Raw genomic sequence first — 24,590 nt, 5'->3', positions numbered from 1 at the left:
CTTTCCAGAAGAAATGTGAGTAAGCCTGTAATTTATGTTAACATGTAAGAGTAAACAAGTTGAAAATGGTGGACAAAGAATTTGCATTTATATATAGGCAATGCGAAGATACTGAGGAATTTCAGCACTGCAATAAAATGACCAGATGCATTTTAGAAAGATGATTTCTGACAACCAGGACTCTCCCTATCCTTTACATCATCCTTGCCTCTGATCCTTCCATCACCAACATCTGATGAGAGAAGAGTGAAACTGTAGGATATTGATAACATTTAATATAGGTATGTTGTTATTTGGAGGAAAAAAAGTTGAATGAATTTGAACATACTGGATTTTTAACTTATATGGGTATTCAGTGACCAGTAAGAGAATTATTGCTGATATTTTTTGAGATGCTTAGCCAATACTATTTTACATAATTTTATTTGTTTTTCATCTAGTCACAGCTCACATCTATCCCCTAAGTTTCAAAGAGAGTAGTTATGTTCAACATGTATAATGTTAAGGAATATTCACATTTTGGAGTTGTTTTTTTTTTTAAAAAAACTTATTTACTTGCAATTATAGCCTATAAACAAATTCCTCTTCTTTGTTATGAAACCACAATATTATAGATCTAATTTTAGAAATATATATACATTTCATGTATGTATATTCATTATATGTATGTGTGTATATCCCATTTTTAAGCTTTTACTTCATTTATATAAATTAACATTGATATTTGGGGTCTGGACACCCATGCACACATGGAGGGCAGTGACACATGAATTGTCATGTTAGCCTGTGTGGAACAGAACACTTTGGTGTTTGAGGAACACTGTTTTACAGAAAATCTTAAACTAGGAGTCAAGGTCATAATCGAATATATAAAACACTAGGGTTTTCTTCTCTTGTAGGGCCATTTATTGGTTTATAGCCATATCAGGAATTGTTAGGTGCATTTCATGCAGTATGTCTAATCCCCACGACTCAAGCAGTTATACCCATATTTGAAGATGAGAAAGTTAAGGGTCACAGAAGATATACAGATTTTCCAAGAGTTCTCTCTCCCCTGCTATACCTTCCGACGAGATCTTGATCTGTAATATTTTCTCTTGTCTTCTTGATTATAATCCCTGATTCTCCTGACCTAGGTAGCAGCCTAACTCTGTCCTCCCAGGTCCCTGATTCTGATATAACAGCTTGACTGATATTTTGTATCTCATTGTGGACCACACACCTGATTTTGATCTTCTAGATCCTAACCTCAGTGTTGTCTTTGCTATTAATGCAAAATCTTAATCTCTCTGTTCACCATAAGAGGATAATTTGACTCCAATTTGAATCTCGCTGTCACAGAAGCCGATTTCTTCTGGAGGTCACTAATGTAGAGAAAAGATATGAGTCTAACATTCAACTTACAATAGTGATATATTTTTTTTAGAAAATGCAATAGAGAGATTATTTAATATTGTTTTCAATTAAAATATGATTAAAAAGAAATATAAAATGACATGGATTTATTTTCCATTCTACATCATGATTACCTAAGGAAGAATATATGTAAGATTAAGAGACAGAGACAGAGACAGAGAGAGAGAGAAGAGGAGGAGGGGGAGAAGGAAGAAGAGAAACGGAAGAAGTTTTTATAGCTGAGTAAAGAGCATTGGCATGGAGTGAGGCAAGATTGGGTTTGAGTTCTGGTACTTCCCTAATCACTGTGCGACCACCTAACCTCTCAAAGACATGGCTTCCTTTAAAACAGGATTAATAACATATTCACATGGTTATTGCGAGGATTAGATGAGCTAATCTGTAAAAAGCTCCTAGCCAAAGTAAAAGTCCAATAGAAATAAGGGTATAGAGAAAGACAAAGTAGGTTCTAAGGAGTAAAGTAAACCACTCTTGATTTTATGCTTTAGCTCTTTCATTTTAGAGTAACACTTGTTATCAATAGAAATTCCAATAAGTCTAGCTCACTGCTCTTCCCAGCTCTTCATCCTTCCTTTAGATTTAAACTTAAAACCATTTACAAGCATAGACATAAAGGACCACTGATAAAAAATATTCTCTTTATATAATTCAAAGACAATGGCTAGAGCTGTCCAAATGGAAGGAGCTGATTTAATCTTTGAAACAGTTTCCTATCAAACCCTACATGGTAAGTAATAAATCATTGTTGAAGACAGAATAAGATACTACTCGACTAAAATGCCTGAAAGAACATTAGAGAAGTATCAAAGTGATCCCCACAGTAGCTCTGCAGAATTTATGGCCTAGAATCTGAACCCATAGAAAGCAAAACATTCTAGCGGCCCAAGTGGCAAAGTATAGAAATGCTGTGTAGCAGAATTTAAAGTGACCTAGACATGCTTACTGAATGTAGTATGTATACCAAACATACTCACTAGGTACCAGCTGCTGTGCCAAAACTAATTTAACTTTCTAAAACATTATGGATCATAACAACCAAGAAATTATTATCCTTATGTTACAGATAAGGAGTCTGATGCTTACATAGGTGACTTGTCTAGAAAGTGATGGAATCCTTCACGCAACTGAGTCTGAACCCAAGCAAGTGCCATCTAAGATCTTACCTCTGACGTTATGCTTCTTCAAAGAATTTGGCCAAATAACTACCATTCTTCTCTAAGATAAACTTATTAGAAAGAAGTCTCAAATCAACTTATTAGAAAGAAGTCTCAAATAAACTTTTCATCAGAAATATTGGAATTGAGCATTAAGACAATTACTGTATTTCCCTCTTCTCTCTTTAGAAAATTGTTTCCACTCCTATTTGAATTTCAGCATTGATAAGTATTTCATCTGTAGACAAATCACACCTTATTTCCACTTGTAAGTTGCCCACATGAAATTCTTACTAGCACTTCAAAATGCAGGTTTTTGAAATGCTAGATATACATAAGACGTATTTTCTAAAAACAAATAATGTTGGCTTTCTAAATAAAAATTATGTGAGGGAACACATAATATAAAGCATTTATTAAAACACTTGCATTAAAAATCTTGATAACAAATAACTTATTCCAATATTAGGAGACTTGCTGTTCAGTTTTATTCTCTTGATTTTCTAATCTTTTGAAAAATAAAACATGTTTTGCTATTTAATGATTATTACAGTTAGAGATGATAAAGAAAATTTGTTTAGTTTATATTTTAAATTTTCATTTTACTAACTTAGTTGTATGTATTTAAAAAAAACAAAGCTCTGGTTTGGAAAAAGAACTATCATTAGACAAACTTCCATATATTTAAAAAAGTTCAAAAGGAAATTAAAATTCTAATTCAAAATCTAATATAAATAGGCAAGAAAAACTGTATAGTTAATAGCTACATTTTAGCAGTAGAAATCACGGCTACTGTAAATGTACAGACTTCAATAATTTTAAGGAGCAAACACAAATCTTGTTTTTCTTTCACCCTGACTACAGAGAAAGTTGTTAAATTATATACAAAGCTGTTTCCTCTCATTTTCTATATACTTTTACCACAGCAAAGGTGTTTCTATTCATTATTCTAAATACTGCTTTCAAGGCAATAGTACAACATGGTAGCCCTTCTCACTAGAGATTGCTTTGTTTTTGAAGAAATCCCCTTTAATGTTTCAGTGACAGAATTAAAAGGCATGGGAAACAGCCCAGCTAAATGAAGGCTTCAAAACAATGCCCCTGTACAGCTCTCGCCGAACCCATTACCACTTCCCAAGATGACAGAGTATTTTTGCAGGTACAGTAGGGAAGGACAAGTCTTGGCTGTCCTGCCTCTTGACAGAGGAAATAAATCACCCTACACACTGGAGGATACCTTTCCAGACTGCACGCTGGGAACTTCATTACACAAGCTGTGCCACATATTACTATGCATAATGCTGCTGATTGGACATAGACGCATATCCACAGCCTATTTCTGTCATTGTCTTATGGGGAAAATATCCATTTTTCCTCCATAGACAGATACAGGCTTGAAAAAGACATGAAGAAAATGATACCATGTGCCCAAAGATCTCGATCTTTAGCAAAATATGCTCCTGACTAATGATTTGTTTAACTTGCCCTAACCCTATCTCTTGGTGCATAAAACAGGATCATATTATTATGGTTTTATATTCACACAATCTCCCTTGATCTGAATGTGATGTTATCAAATATGTCTTGTTGCCCCTGGTTGCAGCCTCATTAAGAAGAGGGCAACATATTTCCCCATAGAAGAATTTTTAGTACTTTTTTCTTTTTAATTGGTAATCCTTTTGGTTCATTCATAAAATACAAACCTTATTTACTTAGTTTTGCTCATATGCCATGAATGTAGTTTAATTTAATTTGGACCAGTGTGATAATACAAAAAAATTGTAAAGGAAGACTTATAATCTTCAGACTGGAAGCACGGTGACATTTTCACAGTCAACAACATAAAATTAATGAACCAAAGGAGATAAAATTAATGAAGATAACTATTAGGCATGTTTCTTGTAGTTTGAGAACACTAATGTAATTTTAGATGGAGATTCCTCAAAATTTATCTTCTTCTTGGGGAACTTTCTGTGTTGAAATACTTCTGCCACTTCTGCTTTGGTCGAATAATACTGCCCACTGAAAAGTACATGCAACGTTCTTGTTGCTAGGTGTGACACCTTAAGCATTGTAAAAGTAGAAGAAGGTTATCTTTAACCTTAATCTAAATCAATTTTCTTAGTAAAATAAATTATAGTCTCAGTGTTCAAAATCTACCAATACAGAAAAAACAACAACAACAACAACCAATAAGGCTTTGAAACACCAATTGCCAGCTCTTAAAAGTTGCCTGTGGGCAAAAGATAGAAATAATTTAGATTTTACATTCCTTTGCTCCAGGACTGGTCTAATATGCCATTTTAGGTGTGTTTATGGTGTTAAGAAAGTTGGTTGTCATGAAACTATGTTTCCACTGCAATTAACATCACTAATACTCATCAGAGAAATGCTTCCAAAATTCTGTGAGACCCCAAAGATGAGCTTCAGAGTGGCAGCTGTCACATGATGCATTATACAATCAAGTTACTCCTATCAGACTTAATTTTTTAGTTAGAAATATATGTCATTTTTTAAATTATCAACATTATCTTCTGTTGATTGACATTTGGAGTCTGAATTTACTAGTTTTTGTTTGCTTTTTGGAGGTACCAATTCTCCTTAATCCCCGTAAGAAAAAAATAAACACAATTCCATCTGATTTTCTGATTTTAGTCCCTTGTGTCACATTATATGATCTCAAAATATTAGGGGAAAGTCTCGAACAAATTTCTTAGTGGGGAGGAAGAACAAAGGAGTGGGGACCGCAAAGTGTCCCAATCATGAATAAATCCCCAGACCCTGCATCTGATCTGTGACTTGAAAATTATTCCCATTATTTTTTCCAGCTTTACTGCAATATAATTGACATATAATATTGTATAAGTTTAAGGCGTACAACATGATGACTTGAGACATGTACATATTGTGAAATGATTGCCATAATAAGGTCAGTTAACACATCCATCACCTCACATAATTACAATTTACTTTTTGTGGTATGAACATTCAATATTTAATTTCTTAGTGACTTTCAAGTGTATAATACAGTATTGTTAACTATAGTCAATATGCTCAATAGCAGGTTCACAGAAATTATCCATCTTATAATTGGGAGTTTGTATTCTTTGACCATTGAAACTACAGATGAATTTGAGTAGTATGGATATTTTAGCAATATTAATTCTTATGATCCAAAAACATGGGATATCTTTGCATTTATTTGTGACTTCTTCAATTTCTTTTATCAATGTCTTACAGTTTTCAGTATACAGATCTTTCACTATCTTGGTTAAATTTATCCCTAAGTATTTTATTGTTTTAATGCTATTGTAAATGGGATTGTTTTCTTCATTTCACTTTCAGATATTTTACTGTTAGTGTATAGAAATGTGACTAATTTTTGAATGTTCGTTTTATATTCTGCAACTTTACTGAGTTCATTTATTAGTTCTAATAGATTTTTTTTTTTGATAGGATTCTATAGGGTTTTCCATATATATCATGTCACTATCTCCTACCTAGATCCCAAAGCTCCTGTGATTGTGGATTGATGCAAAGTCATTGTTGGTGAGGCAGGTCACACCAGGGATGTCTTATTCAGTCATTTTGCTGATGTCATTCTTCCTTTCATTCCTGTTTTTATGTTTGGAATGTAAATGAATGTTTTTAATCAGAAGTATCATCAAGTCAATACTTATACACATACAAATATTTAATAATGTCGGGAACTAACACAAAAATTTGGATTCACTTTGTATTTCTCACATGTATTATCCAAAATTATATTTTAGCTGAAGATGTAGTAATATGTTGGTTAAACACGTTTTTTTGTTTGTTTGTTTGTTTTTAAGGCTGCTTCTTTCAATGGTAAAACCAATGTGGAAAAAACTGTGATTTCTTGTTAGCATATATAAATTAACTTCTGTATTTATTTTCTTTCCATTTACTCAAATAATTTATTAAAGGTAGAATTTTTGAAGAGTTGACAGTAATGAAGAAATAGAATCATTTGTCTAAATACTTTTAATCCCTAGACCAACAGCAATGTTAAAATATTTTTTTGCTGTTGTTCTTGATTTCTGTACATTTTCTAAATGAAACAGGTAGTGGTAGAATAAAATAACAAAGAATCAAAGGTAATGGAGTGGTAGGTGGCTTAATGACACAAAGGAAGATGCTGGATCTGCCAGGAAGAAACATGTCAGCAAAGGACCCAGCCTTTCCTTTGACATCTTCAGTCACTTCATGCTCTGCTGTGACGCAGGTATGACTTATGGTATTTTCATGATGAACAGTGGCTGACTTTTTCAGGTGACAGCACAGATGAAGACAAAAAGAGAACCAATTCCTCATATTATGTAAGAAGGTTTTCGAATAAATAATATTTAGAAAAATCACTAAAATTCAAGTTCAAATGACCTTCATAGGCTATATTACCCACTTAGATTATCAACTTATGTCTTAAAATAGAAGATGACATCACATTGGTCCCTTTGTACTCAGGTCTTCAAAAGCATTGTCAATATTTAGTATTTAGTAGAAATGTTCTCCTAATTTTAGTATTATATGCACTTTTAGATGCTTGTGTAGATTTTTCAGAAGCTACGTCCTCTTCTTTTGGGAACAGGTAAATATTCTTAGCCTCAGGCCATTAATGGTCCTCAGGCCATTAAGTGACTTCCTCTAAGCAGGCTGTTAGAAGGAGCCAGCACCTTTCTGGCTGTGTACACAACTGCCAGAAGTGGTGGCAGAGGAATCATAATAGCAGTATGTTTTCCAAAGGAACTGTGAAATGTCCCTTGTCCTAGAACCATCTATGGATATGATCTGTTCATCTTTTGATAAAATTGTGCCAAGTTACATAATTGTATTAGTCTGTTCAACCTGTCAAAACAAAATGCCATAGACTGGGTGGCTTTAACAACAGAAATTTACGTATTTTCTCAAAGTTCTGGAGGTTGAAAGTCTGAGATCAGGGTGCCAGCACAGCTGGGTTCTGGTGAAGATGCTTTTCCTGGTTTGCAGATGGTCATCTTCTCTCTGTGCCCTCACATGGCAAAGGAAGAGCAAACTCTCTGATGTCTCTTATTAGGCCACTAATCCCATCATGAGAGTCCCACCCTCATGACCTCATCTGAACCTAATCACCTCCCAAATGCCCCATCTCCAAACACCATCACACTGATGGTTAGAGCTCAACATCTGAATCTGGGGGGAACACAGTTCGGTCCACAGTAATAACAATCTTCTTTTTGGTGTCAAATAACCTCATTACACTCAACTACTTGCAAAGGAAGATAAGATTCACTCAGTCAGTCTCAGGGTTTGTGGAAGCAGCATAAAGAAAAGTCTGAGAATTTTAACATTAATTTATGACTGTTTCCCAACACATTGCAGTGATGTAGTTTTTATGTAGAAGAGGCTAAAAGGAATCAATCTGCTTGTAAACAGTGGCATGGAGACCAGTCTGGGAACTTCAACTGATGAAAAAGATAATAGTGGAGACTACTGGATTATTTCTGCTGGTAATGAAAGATAGGAATTAGTGTCCACCCACTCTTAACAAGAATTCTCTTCTGAAGCACATGGAATGGGAGAATCACCCAACACCTACTCAGGGCTCACCATGAGCAGAGCACTCTGATAGAGCTACACGACAACCTTTAGACATTGCTAGACTGCCTTCAGTTACTGTGCCAAATACGCATACTAGATATACTGTAATTTAGTCAGTATGGTTAAGTTGAAAAATGCATACAATGAAAACAAAAAACCACTGAAGTGCTGATTAGAGACGGCTGATTTCTGAAGGTTCTGAGTCTGAAACCCATTCAATTTTATTAAAATTTTTAATAGTTATTAGAGAGGTTTTAGAGACAGCACCAAACAGGGGGCTTTTTCTTGATATAACTTTAAGGATTTTTTTAAGTAATATATTTCTTACTATGTGATTCAATGTTATTGAAGACCCTAACTGTGTACTACCTAAAACCATCTTTCATGTCACCACTACTACCCTCTCTATATTCTATGAATCACTGATCTAGGTGGTCAAAAAATGTTTAGAACATAGGATCAACCCATTTGAAGCTTACTTTGGAGTCATGGAGAGGTGACCAGCACAACCACAACTATAGTATATGATACATAATGAAAAAGATAAGCAACCCAAGGGAAGTATAGGATGTTATGGAAGATCAATTGAAGGACAGCAATAAAGGATCACTTCTGATTTGGAACCCAAAGAAGATTCAATGAAAGATGTGCTATTTGATGTAGCATTTCAAGAATTAATAAATATTATCAACTCCCAATGGTTAAAAGGCATCCAAACAGAAAGCATGGTAAAAGCAAAGTTCAAAAGCAGGAAGGCACCTAGAACATTCACGAAATGGTGTACACTCGAATTAAGATATCAGGTAAGACTATAAGAATAGGGTTAGAACATGCTAGAGAGGGTAGAGCAGAATGGAGAGGATGTATTGTATCAAGACAAACAATTTGGCTTTTTGGGGACAGAGCATAATCTGGCAAGCAGTATGGAGTCGAAAGATTAATCCGATGATGTGGTACGGGATAATTTGTGATGAGAGAGACTGAAGGTGGAAAGATTACTGCTGTGATCCAGAAAAGAAGCAGTCAAGAACTGACTAGAGTGGTGACAATGGAAACAACAATAGTATCAATGATAGCGATCATGTATTGAGGCATTCTGGAGCAGGCAATGTATCAAGTCCCTTATGTGTACTAAAGCATTAATACTTATAATAACTTATTGAAATACATAGTATTTTCATTCTCATTTTGCAAATGAGGAACTGACCTAAAATCGCATGCCAGAATTAGAGTTTACATACAGATTACTTAATTCTGGAGATGAAGTTTCTAACTATAATATTGCAATATAGAGGAATGTACAGAAATAGCTCATTTAGAGCTATTATGGTGTCAAAGCAAGATGACTAGTGACTTACTGGATATGAGGGTTAAGGAAGAAATCAAGAATAATATTCAAAATTTGAGCATAGGCAAATGAACTGATATTGAAAAAAAGAGGAAATTAAGAAGTGGGCAGGGGCTTCCCTGGTGGCGCAGTGGTTGAGAGTCCGCCTGCCGATGCAGGGGACACGGGTTCATGCCCTGGTCCGGGAAGATCCCACATGCTGTGGAGCGGCCCATGGCCGCTGAGCCCGCGCGTCCAGAGCCTGTGCTCTGCAACGGGAGAGGCCACAACAGTGAGAGACCCGCGTACTGCAAAAAAAAAAAAAAAAAAAAAAAAAAGAAGTGGGCAGTATTAATAGGACACTCAGGAAGTGAGATTAAAAAAAAATACAAAGGAAAAGCTACACAATTTGGATAGAAATCAAGATATCAACTTAGGTGGATCTGACTGGTACTCTGCCTAACTTCTGAGAATAAGACCAAGGTTTGCTCCTAAATTTCCTCTATTTTGAGCATCAAATAGCTAGAAGGAGAGAATAGGACTTCTGTAATTTTTTTTTCCTACTACGACGTTAAGAACATTTCTTCATAAAGATATGTTCTTCTATGTTATATTTTAGGAAGAAGAATTGTATGCTTTTATTAGTAAGCTCACTGCTTTTGTAACATTCATTATACTTTACAATAGCAATTATACCCTCTAGTCCCCTGCTTACTTTAATTAATGTCTAGTTTGTTAAAGAAAGAAGTGCCTTCAGCTTTACTCTAGGGTAAGGAACAAACTAGTTACAAACTACTGATGATGGATCAGCCTGGGGACTAATCATTAGGTATATCTCAGCAGTGTGTAAGACTAATTTCCCTTAAATTATTTCAATGAAGATCATGTTTGTTCCTCTGTCTCTCTTCTCGTTCAAGCCCTAAAGTTCCCTCAGATGCAGTCAAGAAATCAAGAGTAGGGATGATGGTTATAGATACAAGAAGAGGGTTCAGCTTTAAGCTACTGGGGTGCTAATCAGAGCTAACATCTTCAATGTGCCAGGCAATGTTCTAAATGCATTGTATAAAGTAATGCCTTTAATTCTTCCAATACTGTTATTGTTTGCATCATACACCTGTGGAAAATGTGAAGCACCGAAGTATTGTCAAACTACTAAGTGGTAGAGCTGAATTTCAAATCAGTCACTACAACTGCCAAACCTGTGTTCTTCTACTATCTCTTAGATTTAGTTCTATTAAATAGCAGCACCTCATCTTAAAAACATAAGAGGCTATTTACACAAAACAAATGAAAAAACAGGTTTAGCTCAGTACCCATAAAACTTAGGCTTAAGGAATAGGAAACTACTGCAGAAGAAGGGTAATATTTTGTTGTGAATTGTTCATTTTTTCCATTCAACACAATTTATTGAACACCTATTATTATTATTATTATTATTATTATTTTTGTGTGTGTGGTACGCGGGCCTCTCACTGTTGTGGCCTCTCCCGTTGCAGAGCACAGGCTCCGGACGCGCAGGCTCAGCGGCCATGGCTCACGGGCCTAGCCGCTCCGCGGCATGTGGGATCTTCCTGGACCGGGGCACGAATCCATGTCCCCTGCATCGGCAGGCGGACTCTCAACCACTGCGCCACCAGGGAAGCCCATAAACACCTATTATTTTTAATCATTCAAATGATCAGCATTGATAGAATCTATCAGATAATTGGTTAAAACTACCACATTTTGTCATTTTGCACATCAAAATTAGTTTATCATGAAATATTTGAACTAAATAAAATTTTAAATGAATATACCTGTTCTCAGTCTTGTGAAATGGAAAGTTTGAGTGGCAATTAACAGCAACAAATCTTCATGGAATTACCAACATACAATCTTGATCTACAGCTTTGAGAAATGAGTTTTGATAACCCAACTGTTTCCCTCTAGGCCTTTATGCTGTTTCAAGCTTGGTCAAAAGGGAGAAACAGGGGGGATCACACATCAGAAGTCATTCAACATCTCCAGAAATCTATTATGTATTCAAGTGTGATTGTCTCCCAAGTGGTAAGGTTCTGTCTGTTGAAACCCCAAGATGGCCCCCTTTCACCAATGGAAGCATTTAGAATAGCAGCTGTACGAGGTAAGAGATGGGCTCTTTTTCTCTCTCATCCTGCAGAAAGCATTGTCCTTATATTTTTGGTTATAGGGAACTATATTTATTCTTTCTCCTATAATCTTCTCAGACTTTCATCTGTCTCATCTCTTCTTAACTTTGAATACCTAAACATCAAAGAATTTCTTCTATGGTAAAAAGAAAGCAAAGGTGATGCAAACAAATGCACATTTTCAATGAGTCTCAAAGAATCCTATCCTGATCAATGTTAGACTGCAATCCCAAAGCCATTAGCCTTTATCTCCATCACCCACTCCCAAAGTAATAACCATACCAAAAATGTGTTTTGGTGAATTGAAAAACAAACAACTCCAAAAAAGGGCTGTAGAAACTATTTGACATATGGATGGTGTTTTGCCTTCTTAACTGGAAGAACAAAATGCTTTGTGTGGAGTAATGGCTGTTGAAGTTTTGCTCCTCCTAGGACATAAAGAGACAGAGGAGGGCTTCCCTGGTGGCGCAGTGGTTGAGTGTCTGCCTGCCAATGCAGGGGATACGGGTTCGTGCCCTGGTCTGGGAAGATCCCACATGCCGCAGAGCGGCTGGGCCTGTGAGCCATGGCCTGACCCTGCACGTCCGGAGCCTGTGCTCTGCAACGGGAGAGGCCACAACAGTGAGAGGCCCGCGTACTGAGGAAAAAAAAAAAAAAAGACAGAGGAAGACTTCCTTCAAAAATTATAAAACAATTCTTGTAGTGTTCAATGTCTACATGTTTATTTGGTTCATTTTTTTGTCTGAATCTAACACTCACTCTCTGTTTCAACAGCATGCAGTCTGAATGAACATTATTTCTATTTCAGCTATAAGCAACCCTTTGGACTAAATGAAATTTCAGATGGCATAATATGTGTTTGTATTTTTATCATTTTCACTTCTAACTGGGATAGACATGCTACATTGCTATGTGTTATTAAGTAGATAGAAGATTTTATCCTAGACTCGATGTGCTTCAGTTATGGATGAAAGCTTGAGAAGCTGGAGAAGACTTTGGCAATTGTTAAATATGAGTAAAACTGTATTAGTAAACACATTTCAATTTCACAAAGACAGCTACTGGTTACTTTTTAGAAGTTCCATTAATAGCATGGATTGGTACATGCATGCTCTGGAATTTTCTAGATATATCATTCTACTAAAGATACTTCCAAATTATATTTTTATTTTCAAAAAGAAAAAGTTCAATTTCATTCAATCTGTAATTCACTGTATCAAATAGTCATTTTCAACCCTTTTTTTTAGATCTTCCAGAGACCCTTTAATCACCACAAGTACTGTTATAAAATGTAGAAGAGAATTTCAAAAGAAAATAAAATCAATTTAAGTCAATTTAATTTTACAAATATTTGTACAAGAAATTAAGCAATAAAAGCAGTTGGTTATGGCAATTCTAAGAGACCGGGTAAATGTTTCAAACTCTAATCTACCCAGATGTTAAATAAATGTTCTCTTACATCTTCTTACTATTTATGTTCATTATTTATCAACATGTTGATATTAATGAATATATATGTAAATGAAGTCCATATTACCAACAGCTGAAAAAAAGTCGAGTTATGCTTACAAAAGGAATTAATCCTAAGTCACTGAACAAGGTTGAATTGTGTCCCTCCAAAATTCATATGTTGAAGGTCTAACCCCCAGTACCTCAGAATGTGACTATATTTGGAGATAAGGTCTTTCAAGAGGTAATGAAGTTAAAATGTGGTCCATAGGATGGGACCTAACCCAATCTGACTGGTGTCTTTATAAGAAGAGGAGATTAGCACACAGACACACAGACAGAGGTAAAGACCATGTGAGGACACACAGAGAAGGCGGCAAGCCAAGGAGAGAGGCCTCAGGTAAAAACACTTTTGCTGACACCTTGATCTTGGACTTCTAGCCTCCAGAACTGTGAGAAAATACATATATGTTATTTAAACCACACCACGTGTGATATTTTGTTACGGCAGCCCTAGCACACTAATACAAAATGAGCATCAGATCCTTTTAATTGGGAACCAAATTCAAAATAACTGTATTTTAGATTTAGAGTGAATGGGTTGTTTTATTTCACTGTAATCAATTAACCAGTTAGTCAGTTAATAGTCTGACTAACAGCTTGATGATAAAGATATTTTATGTGGTCTCTCACCAAACTCCAACCGAAAATGTCAATGCTCTGGAATGATTCTGAACATGCATCCTTGTCACAAAACACCATTTAATCCAAAACAAACAACTGAGATTTTAAACTAGCCTTTCATAAATGCTGATGATTCATTCTTATATACAGACACTCATCTCATGAGTTAAAGCAATAATTGCTAGTACCCTTGTAATATCATTGTGAGGATACAGCAAAGATAAACAATATTTAATGGAAATAGTCACTCTTTTTTCCTTTTGTTAATAAGCATGTTCTTTGTTCCAAATCTTGTTTTCTCAGATTAGTCAGGTGAGAAGAAGAGAAGTTATTGGGGAAAAAGAACTGTTTTGCTATGGTTTGCAAGGCAGATGGAAATGCAGGGAGTATCAATACCAGCAAATCTCACATTTGTTACATCAACTAACTTGCAAAATAGCAGTTAGGTGGTTTACGGTGGTCTAAATCATCCTATTTGCGTCATCAACATATCACGACCTCTTTTACATTGCTAATTGTTCTTGCTTAAGCATCCTACACAAGTGAAAGTGTTGAAAGACAACAATGATAAATGCAATCTTATCATCAATATTAGCCCTTCCTATGACTATTAATGATTTTTTTGGAAACTTGTCAAAATAGTTGTGTATTAGATTTTGACACCTCTTCATTTTTAAGGGAGGCTTACTGTGTATATTTCTTGCATTATTATTATTTTCCCCCAACATAATTAATTTTGTGGACATTTGCTATCAGAGCTTGTTACTTAAGACAAGAGTTGCTGAGGTTGTTATGACTCATAGTACAATCCAGCAGGAGGTGGCTCAACCTTACATGTGAGATAATAAATAGGGCTGTTATTATAAACAACTTAAGCTCACAAATAAACGATTAGAATTTCTAACTTTTAAAAGGTAGAAAACTCCCTTCACTTCTCCAGAGGAAGAATTATGGGGCTACTACTACATGAGTTGTTATGTTTAATTTCGGCCTGTGCAGCAGGCTCTGCCCCATGAAATTTCTATTTAGCCTATCAGAGATAAACCCTTACTTACAACCTCCTGTCATTTGAAAACTTTCTTCTTTTATTTTCATCTTCTTATGTTAAAAGAGCAGCCTAAAATCATTCTCATTCTGCTTGCAGTGAAGAAAGAACAGCTTACATTACTGATGAAGCTAAAATTATTTCAATGATAAGCTATATATAAAGATGGACTAGAAGATCCATCTTTTAGTGAATGATGCCAAGTCAATATTAAAGGTACCACAGCAATTAATCCAAACTGATCAGCTCATTGCAGAAAGTCACTTTTCCTTTTAAACAAATCAGGAAAAATTTGCCTCTGTATATCAACACAATACTACCTTTCCAGAAAGAGCTATGAAAATAACTATAGACACTGTATTTGTTCCAAATGTTGAATATAAACTATATCATGTCATTTATTATATATTGATTTAAAGATACCAGAAATACCCTCCTGGAAAATATTCTACCCACTGACAAGGATAAGCAGCAAACACCCATATTCAAGGAAAGAAAAAATATTGATAACTAGGAACCTATTCAAAGGAAGCAAAACTTACTGGTCTCTTCAAAGCTTATGTAATTTATCAGCTTGATTATCCCCCAACATACCAGGGAGTAACATTTCCCAGACCCAAAGAAGAGTGCTTGCTTTGAACCCCACTCCTAGTTTGCTTGTTTATCTGGGCTCCATCCTGCTTAAATATTAAGATGGATTTCAGGTGTTTAGTAGCAACTCTAATGAAAAGCAAAAGATAATCAAGGTGACACCTTGGAGAAAACTGGGATAAAGTGCTCTCTGGCCTTCCTTGGCCATGTTTGGCACTTTTGTCTTCTGCATTCCAGAGACTTCATTAGCTCTGCAGTGTGTGTGTGTGTGTGTGTGTGTGTGTGTGTGTGTGTGTGTGTGTGTGTGTGTGAACATGTCCATATACACTAGCATACACTAAAGAAAGAAGGATAAGTCAGGGAAGATAACTTTATTCCTGCTGTGTAAAGCATCCAGACTTATGGGTTTGTGAAACTAAAGTAATGTTACCTAGGTCCTTGAAATTGGAATTTTCCACCCCTAAGTACCCTTTCACATTGCATCAAATGTTGGTGCATCAGAGTAAGCTTGTAGGTTTGGCTTTTGATGTGAGGAAAATGCAAGAGTTGAATATTCTGGCAAGAGTAAGGCAAACCCTCCTCTTAACTTTCTCTTCAAAGATATTCTTTAGAGCCTCCTTTCATGGCTGAAGGTTTCTTCAGTTTTTTACAATTAATCATTTGGCAGTGTTAGTTTGGATGTAGAGGGAGTATTTGTTAGCCAAGAGTTAAGCTAAAACACAGACTTTAGAGACTTGCAGATTTCAGGAAAAGAGATCCTTTCTCTTAGGTTTTTCTGCCTTTCCATTCTCCAAGTTGTTTCTTTTATCCCCCCGTTTGGATGGCTTCGATTAGGTGCATGGAGACAAAATCATACAAAGGGTAGGTAAATGAAAGCATCTTGACATTTAATCTGAGGAGTTCTCTGGTCTGAGAAAGAGTCTAAAGTATTTCCATAAGAGAATAGAGATTCCAGGCCAAGTTCCTTGGTTAAAGAAGATTTAGACCGAGACTACGAAAGGAGGATTATTTCCCTACGCGGATAATCAAGTGTAGCTATTCTGTCCGCTTAGCCATATTAGTGTTAGTGACAGATTGCCCATCAGTCAGCGTGACAGAGGTAATCAGGACTGAGGGTGGTGTTGGTAGGAATAAATGAGTTAGCAAGGCCACTGTTGATTAGATAGCTTGAGCTAAGTGTTGGGTGGCTCCAAGCTTGCTTAGACTCAGTCTGGAGTCAGGGATACAGGATATGGACCTTCGGCTCCTGTGCATAATCTCTGACCAAATATACCTTCTTCTTTGCCTCTTTTAGATAATGTAGTATCTCTGGCCTCTTTCATCATGTGTCTAGTTGCAAAGGCTCAGGAACATTGGAGGCAGGGAGGTCCATATGTACTTTTATTATTGAGTTGTTTCACATGACTAGACAAGGGCATGCGTTTCCTTAGTGAGCAACATTCTTCCTTCTGTAGCTGATGAGAGAAGAGCCTATGGCACATATACTTTAGAGGATGACTGAACTTGCATTCATTCAGAAATACAGCAAAAAGATGAACAGTCAGTGGATTCTCTTGTTCTTATTACCATGAGACCAGAAGAAAAAGTTGTGGCTTTTATCCAGGAAATGTTTTCAGTGCCATTGGCTTGGTCAAAGGGAATATTAGCTTGGTCAGAGGGAGTATTTATTAGTGTTACCACTGAGACAGGGAGTGTCCACTTCTGACTCCCTTCCCTACTCCCTCTCATTCCCTTAGACTTTCCACCATTTTTATGTTCAAGGGGTTTGTGCTCTGGGTGTCTGTAGGTCTGCTTCCAATGTAGTAATAAAAATCTCCTCTTTTTTTCCATTTCATTGGAATATTGAGGAATACTGTACTGAACTAAAGGGCTTACTATTTCCGTCCTCCTAATAGCTCCCCTAGTAAAACTTGACCATGTTCCCTGTAGGGATGGAGTGAGGCCATTAACCAAATATTGGTACGTGAAATAGCATTTCAGGTTGAACCCACAGGATCCAAGACTAAATCCAGCCTTCAAGCTTCTACAGATTATTCAGGAACTCTGTGATCTTCTCATTATATAAATCTACTACCAGCAGAGTAGAGCCATCACCCAGAAAAATTCCAGACAAATTTATTTCCCACTGATGATTAGAATAAAATACTATGTGCATATTTATATCATTGCCTTTGCAATGCTGGACTGTAACTGTCCTCTATCTGTTATTCCCCTTTGACCTCCCTGAAAACAGAAACTGAGCTTTGCTTTTTATACTTTTGTATCTGTATGTACACAGTAGATATTCATCAGTTGAAAAATTGGAGATGTAAAGCAAACATTGGTCCCAGTGCATTGTTCTGCCTGTAATGTGAAATATCTCCTAATGCCTTAAATCATTTAATAAAGCTTTTATTGACACTTAATTTCTACCTTGTTCTTTTTTTTTCTTTTAACATCTTTTATTGGGTATAATTGCTTTACAATGGTGTGCTAGTTTCTGCTGTATAACAAAGTGAATCAGTTATACATATACATATGTTCCCATATCTCCTTCCTCTTGCATCTCCCTCCGTCCCACCCTCCCTATGCCACCCCTCTAAGTCGTCACAAAGCACCGAGCTGATCTCCCTGTGCTATGCGGCTGCTTCCCACTAGCTATCTATTTTACGTTTGGTAGTGTATATATGTCCATGCCACTCTCTCACTTCATCCCAGCTTACCCTTCCCACTCCCTGTGTCCTCAAGTCCACTCTCTACGTCTGTGTCTTTATTCCTGTCCTGCCCCTAGGTTCTTCAGAACCTTTTTTTTTTTTTTTTTTAGATTCCATATATATGTGTTAGCATATGTCTACCTTGTTCTTAAAAGTTTATTTACAAATGATACATTTTAATCATTGAGTTGGACCATACACCTTACTAGCCTTCATTTTCTCCTCCTAAATAATTAATAGAAATAATAATAACAAAATAATTAGCTATTATATTTACTCAGCATTTGTTATATCTCAAGGAAGTTTTCTAAGTGTTTTATACATATAAATTTAAGTCATAGAACAATCCTAGTGAGTAGATTCATATATTTCTATTTTATATATAGGCACACCTCAGAGATATTGTGGGTTTTGTTCCAGACCACTGCAATAAAGCAAATATTATAATAAAGCAAGTCACAGAATTCTTTTTGTTTCTCAGTGCATATAAGCGTTATGTTTACACTATACTGTAGTCTATTAAGTGTGCAATAAATAGCATTAAGTCTAAAAAACAATGTATATACCTTAATTTAAAAATATCTTCCTGCTAAAAATATTAACCGTCTTCTGAGTCTTCAGCGACTGGTAACATCTGCTAATGGACTCTTGCCTCAATATTGCTGACTGATCAGGCTGGTGGTGCTGAAAGCTGGGGTGGCTGTGGCTATTTCTTAAAATAAGACGACAGTGAAGTTTGGCTTATAGATTGGCTCTTCCTTTCACAATTTCTCTGTAGCATGAAGTGCTGTTTGATGTTCCACCCACAGTAAAACTTCTTTCAAAACTATAGTCAAATCTCTCAAACCATGCCCCTGCCTTATTAACTAAGTTCATGCAATATTCTAAATTCTTTGCTGCCATTTAAACAATCTTCACAGCATCTTTACCAGGAGTAGATCTCATCTCAAGAAACCACTTTGTTTGCTCATTCGTAAGAAGCAACTCCTCAACTGTTAAAAGTTTTATCATGAGATTGCAGTAATTCAGTCATATCTTCAGACTACACTTCTAGTTCTAGATCTCTTTCTATTTCTACCACATCTACTGTGACTTCCTCCACTGAAGTCTCGAATCTCTTCAAGTCATCCATGGGGGTTGGAATCAACTGCTTCCAAATTCCGATATTTTGACCTCTTCCCATGAATCATGAGTGTTCTTAAAGGCATCTAGAATGGTGAATCTTTTTCAGAAGGTTTTCAAGTGACTTTGTCCAGATCCATCAGAATAATCACTATCTATGGCAGCCATAGCCTTTTGAAATAATAAGACTTGAAAGTCAAAATGACTCCTTGATCCATGGGCTAAAGAATGGATGTTGTGTTAGCAGACATGAAAACAACAGTAGTCACGCACAATTCTGTCAGAGCTCTTAGTGCATTGTCAATAAGCAGTAGTATTTTGAAAGGAATCTTTTTTTTTTTTTTTTCCTGAGCAGTAGGTCTCAAGAATGGGGCTAAAATATTCAGTAAACCATGTTGTCAAAGATGTGCTGTCATCCAGACTTCGTTGTTACATTTATAAAGCATAGGCAGAGTAGATTTAGCATAATTCTTAAGGGCCACAGGATTTTTTGAATGGTAAATGAACACTGGCTTCAACTTAAAGTCATCAGCTGCATTAGCCCCTAACAAGAGAGTCAGCCTGTCCTTTGAAGTTCTGAAGCCAGGCATTGATGTCTCCTCTCTAGCTATGAAAGTCCTAGATCGCATCTTCTTCCAATAGAAGGCTGTTTTGTCTACAGTGAAAATCTGTTGTTTAGTATAACTATCGTCATTAATTATCTTAGCTAGATTTTTCTGGATAACTTGCTTCAGCTTCTACATCAGCACTTGCTACTTTACCTTGCAATTTTATGTTATGTAGATGGCTTCTTTCCTTCAACCTCATGAACCAAACTGTATTAGCTTCAAACTTTTTTTCTGCAAGTTCCTCACCTCCCTCAGCCTCCACAGAATGGAAGAAAGTTAGGGCCTTGCTATGGATTAGGCTTTGGCTTAAGGGAATGTTGTGGCTGGTTTGATCTTCGATCCACACCACTAAAACTTTCTCCATATCAGCATTAAGGCTATTTTGCTTCTTTATCATTCTTGTGTTTCTATGTGCAATTCTTCCTTTCAACTGAACACTTTGAAGCCATTGTAGGGTTACACACTGACCTAATTTTAATACTGTTGTGTATCAGGGAATAGGGAGGCCTGAGGAGAGGGGGAGAGATGGGGAACGACTGGCTGGTGGAGCAATCACTACACCTACAACATTTATGAATTAAGTTTGCTGTCTTAAATGGGCACTGTTCGAGGCACCCCCAAATAATTACAATACTGACATCAAAGATCACCGATCACAGACTACCATAGCAAATATAATAATACTGAAAAAAGTTTGAAATATTATGACAAGTATCAAAATGTGACACAGAGAGACAAAGTGAAAAAATGCTATTGGAAAAATGGTCCTAATAGATTCGCCTGACACAGGGTTGCCTCAGACCTTCAATTTGTAAAAACCATAGTTATCTTCAAAGCATAATAAAGCAAAGTGCAATAAAACAAAGTATACCTATAATGAAAGTTAGGTCTGAGGAATTCCCCACATTCACAATTTTGGTATTTTTTGACCAATACAATGGCCTTAAAGTTCCCCTCAGCTTAATGAAGCCTTATTTTCTTGACTATAGGCCTCTGACCTCTCTTTTCTTAGAAAACTTGCAATTATAAATTCCTGTTCTCCCAGGTCTGAGATGTAAATCTTCTCCTAGCCTCTTGACAGTTTTATAACCCAGGATTGTCTTTCTCAAGGATCTGGGAGCCAACCTTTTGAAATGTAATCAAGAAAGATTGCACTCAATCTCGCAGTCTCTGTGAGAGGGTAGGAGCCTACTTTCATAAACAATAATTAGCAAACACAAATGGCCTCATCACATTTACCAACCTCCCCCTAACCACCCTCAGTACTTTTTTCACCAACTCACTTCAGTATTGAAAGACTCTCCCACCTTTCATTTGGGTCCAATCTCTCTCCCCTATTGCAATAGTCTTAAATAAAGCATTCCTCTTCTATTTCACTCTGTACAGGGCAACTGTTTGAACTTATCTTCAGCTTCCCACAGTATTTTACACGACGTCTCCTCTTTGATTCTCATAACCAAGTATTTGCCTTACTGACAGGTATATCTTCCTAGAAGTTATACAGGTGTTTCGTACCATTTTCCTTTGTATCCATTCCAAGAGGGCAATTCTAGCATTTCTTCATTTATTCCTATGACCCCAACACTCTTTCTCACATTTTCTTTTCAAAATCACTTCGATCAACTTCACAGAATGTAATTTTGACAAGGTACAGTTTCCTCAGCCTTTGTTTCCCCTCTTTTGTTCCTCCTAGAATATTCCTCTCACCATGACTAGTTACAATTTCTTCACCCTCCATAAATATATTTTCTGTATCCTCAGACACATGAGCCTAGCTTTTGTTCTGAAATTGTCAAAGTGAAATAAACAAAAGGAACAAAAAAGAGTCTATTTAAAACTAAAAGTTTCCTAAAGCTTTAGATTGCATAAAAATCCAAGATATAGACTGCATTTATTTTACTATTTCAGAATAATTTTTGAGGATAAAATCTTCAGAAATATCCATGGATAAAACAGACTGAGGGAGTTAATCTGATGTTCAACAAGTGGGACAGGGAAGGGAAAGGCCCATGATATGCCCATGGTGAGGACAGAGGCCTTTCCCACAATGAAGGAGATAGACATGCTGCTTTCCCTTTTCTCCCATGATGGATGTGTCCTGCACATATCCTGTATTCCTAAGAGAATTTTTGGTATTCATGACTTTGTTAATAATAATAATAGGTGTAAGAAACCAATGAATCCCCTGCTTCTCCCACAAGAGAACAAAGCAGTCCTAATTATCTACCACTAGGAAGTCAGTGCCAGTGTGGATTTATGTTCCCTTCCAAACTAGAATACAGCATCACAATTGATTTTCTTTTTCCAATTCTAATTTTCCAGACCCATTAAAATGACTCTAAACCAAACTGCTTTGAAAGAAATAATATTGGCTTTCTCCCATTATCCCTTTCTTTTCTCCCTTGTCTCCTTTCTACTAAATCAAATTAATCTGCTTTAAAAATAGAAAAGATAAGTGATTATATAATCTTCTAAGGGAGGCAGGAAGCTGTGGGACATAAGGCACAAATGAAATGCTCACACATCGGGCATATTTAGACAATATGCATGTCAGTCCAAGTCTTTTGTGGCCTGGTACTGTGGGGATGCAGCCAATGGAGGTGGGGAGGCTCTCCCCCTCCTGGGGCCCCCAGTGATGTGAAACACTTTCTGAGGGAAAGAAAATGCTTCTACAAGCCCAGAGAAAATGTTACGATACCACTCGGAGCTCTTGTCGCTCAGAATTAGAGCCTTGAGGCAGTGAAGAGCCCCCTGTGACTTAATCTTGACACAGGAAAGGAAGGGGGACTTTTCTATCAGCCCAGCTGGCACTGTCACTGTGCCTTTAAAAACCTTATGTGAGTCTTGCTTTTAATTTATATGGAAAAAATCCCTACATCTCAATGAGAAAGCAATTTAACCATCTCAGGTAAATAGTGAAACTTCACTGTAACAGAAGCAGGGGCTCCTTGGCCCCTAACTTCATTCCCTAAAAGCCAAGCTTTGGTCCCGCCCATCCCTGAAAAGACCAGACTTTGTCTAAAGAAAAGTCAATTGAGTGGAAGGATGATATTCTGGGTGAATAGAGTTATTTTAAGAAGCCACCAGCATTTGCATTTCTAAACTATTAGGAGATAAAATGAAGGGAAAAATTTTAAATGCATATACATATATACATGTTTTAAAATCTAATTTGAGGTCATAGCTGTAATTGCAAAAGCTTTGGATTGTGTGTCATGCTGGAATAATGTTGTGTTAGTGAATGTAGAGCATTCAGCATTACTTTATGCCTCAATGCATCCCAAGTGCAATGCTATTTCAATACAACACCTACCACTTTTAGGTCTTTATGCTTAAGTATGTCTTGCTGGATGAAATCAAGCTACAAATTGGATAAAATTGGGTCCTCCCAGTTGATTCTACTGCTACAAGTTCCAAAACCCAATTGTTTTCTAAATCCAATTCCATGAATTCAGAATCCAAATTATCATGATTTCTTGCACTGCAAAAGAAATACAAAAGCTCAACTTGCTTCAGAGATGAAAAGTGTTTTTTTTTTTGGTCCATAAAAATAAAGTTAACCTCTTTTCACATAGGCCTTAAAAACAGCTTAGAAATGGAACAAGAAATATTGGAGAAAACATAACCTGCAGGACTTTTGAGACACAGTGAATCCACTGCTCAGGCAAAAAAGTCCTTTATTTATACAATTCTATCCAAAATATTTCAGAGAAAAACTGCTCTGTCTTTACTGTCCTTTCATGCTTGTTTGGTAGCTCAAGTCATTCTACTGCCACCTAAATTTGTGGTTGCAACAAATTTACCTGTTTTAAAAGACAATATTCAGATCACAATGTCTTTCCATCTGGCAGTTAAAGATGCATTTGAAAAGATAACCATGTATAGAGTCCACCCTCAGAGGATTTATGTTTTACTAAATTGTACAGAGTGTGGTGAGATGGGATATGGATTTTCAGTGTGGCAGGGAAAACTAAAATTGAACCTAACTGAAATTGAATCTGGTATCAAACAGCAATTACTACTGATTTTGAAGATCCTTATATTAATTTTCCAAAATCATTTTCACTGTAGAAACAAAAGCCTCTTCACAACAGTAGTATTTTGTTTGGAAATATTTTGGGTGGACAAATCTAATAAAACAAGCTGCTAAAAACAGTCAGCAGTTCTTATTCCACACACTTATTTCAATTATGCCAAATGAAGGCTGTATTTATATGAGAAAAAATAGCTAACTAAAGAAAAATATTGGATTATCCATGGGTGGGTGCTATAATAATTTATACAAATTTATGCTTGATCTCAGTTATCCAAATAATTAAAATACCAATAGCTACCTTGAGGGAAAAATAGTCTAAAAAATGGCATTATAAGTGGATGCATTTGTATTAGTTTTCAATGAAAGAGAAAGCATATTGATAATATAGCAGGGTAAAAGCATTTTGGTAAACAAGAAGTACACTTTGGAGAGGTGATCTGATCCCAGATCAGGCACTAGGATTCTCTGACATAGGTCTCAGCCCTCTTAGGAGAACCTAATAATTCAGACTATGTGACCTTGGGAGAATTTAGACTGAATTAGATCAGGTTAGAGGAAGAAGCACTGTCATCAACACTAGGTAAAAACAATTCATAAATAATACCACCACCACCACCTGCTATGAGTCACTGAAGAAGTACAACAGTAAGGAAAGCCACGGGCACAATTATTTCCGTGGCTTGGAAGTAAGCACTGACCAAATGCTGCTCTCCCCTATCC

Source organism: Mesoplodon mirus, assembly GCF_964341445.2.
Source record: "Mesoplodon mirus genome assembly, chromosome: 5".
Taxonomy (NCBI): domain Eukaryota; kingdom Metazoa; phylum Chordata; class Mammalia; order Artiodactyla; family Ziphiidae; genus Mesoplodon; species Mesoplodon mirus.
This window is presented reverse-complemented; position numbering follows the sequence as displayed.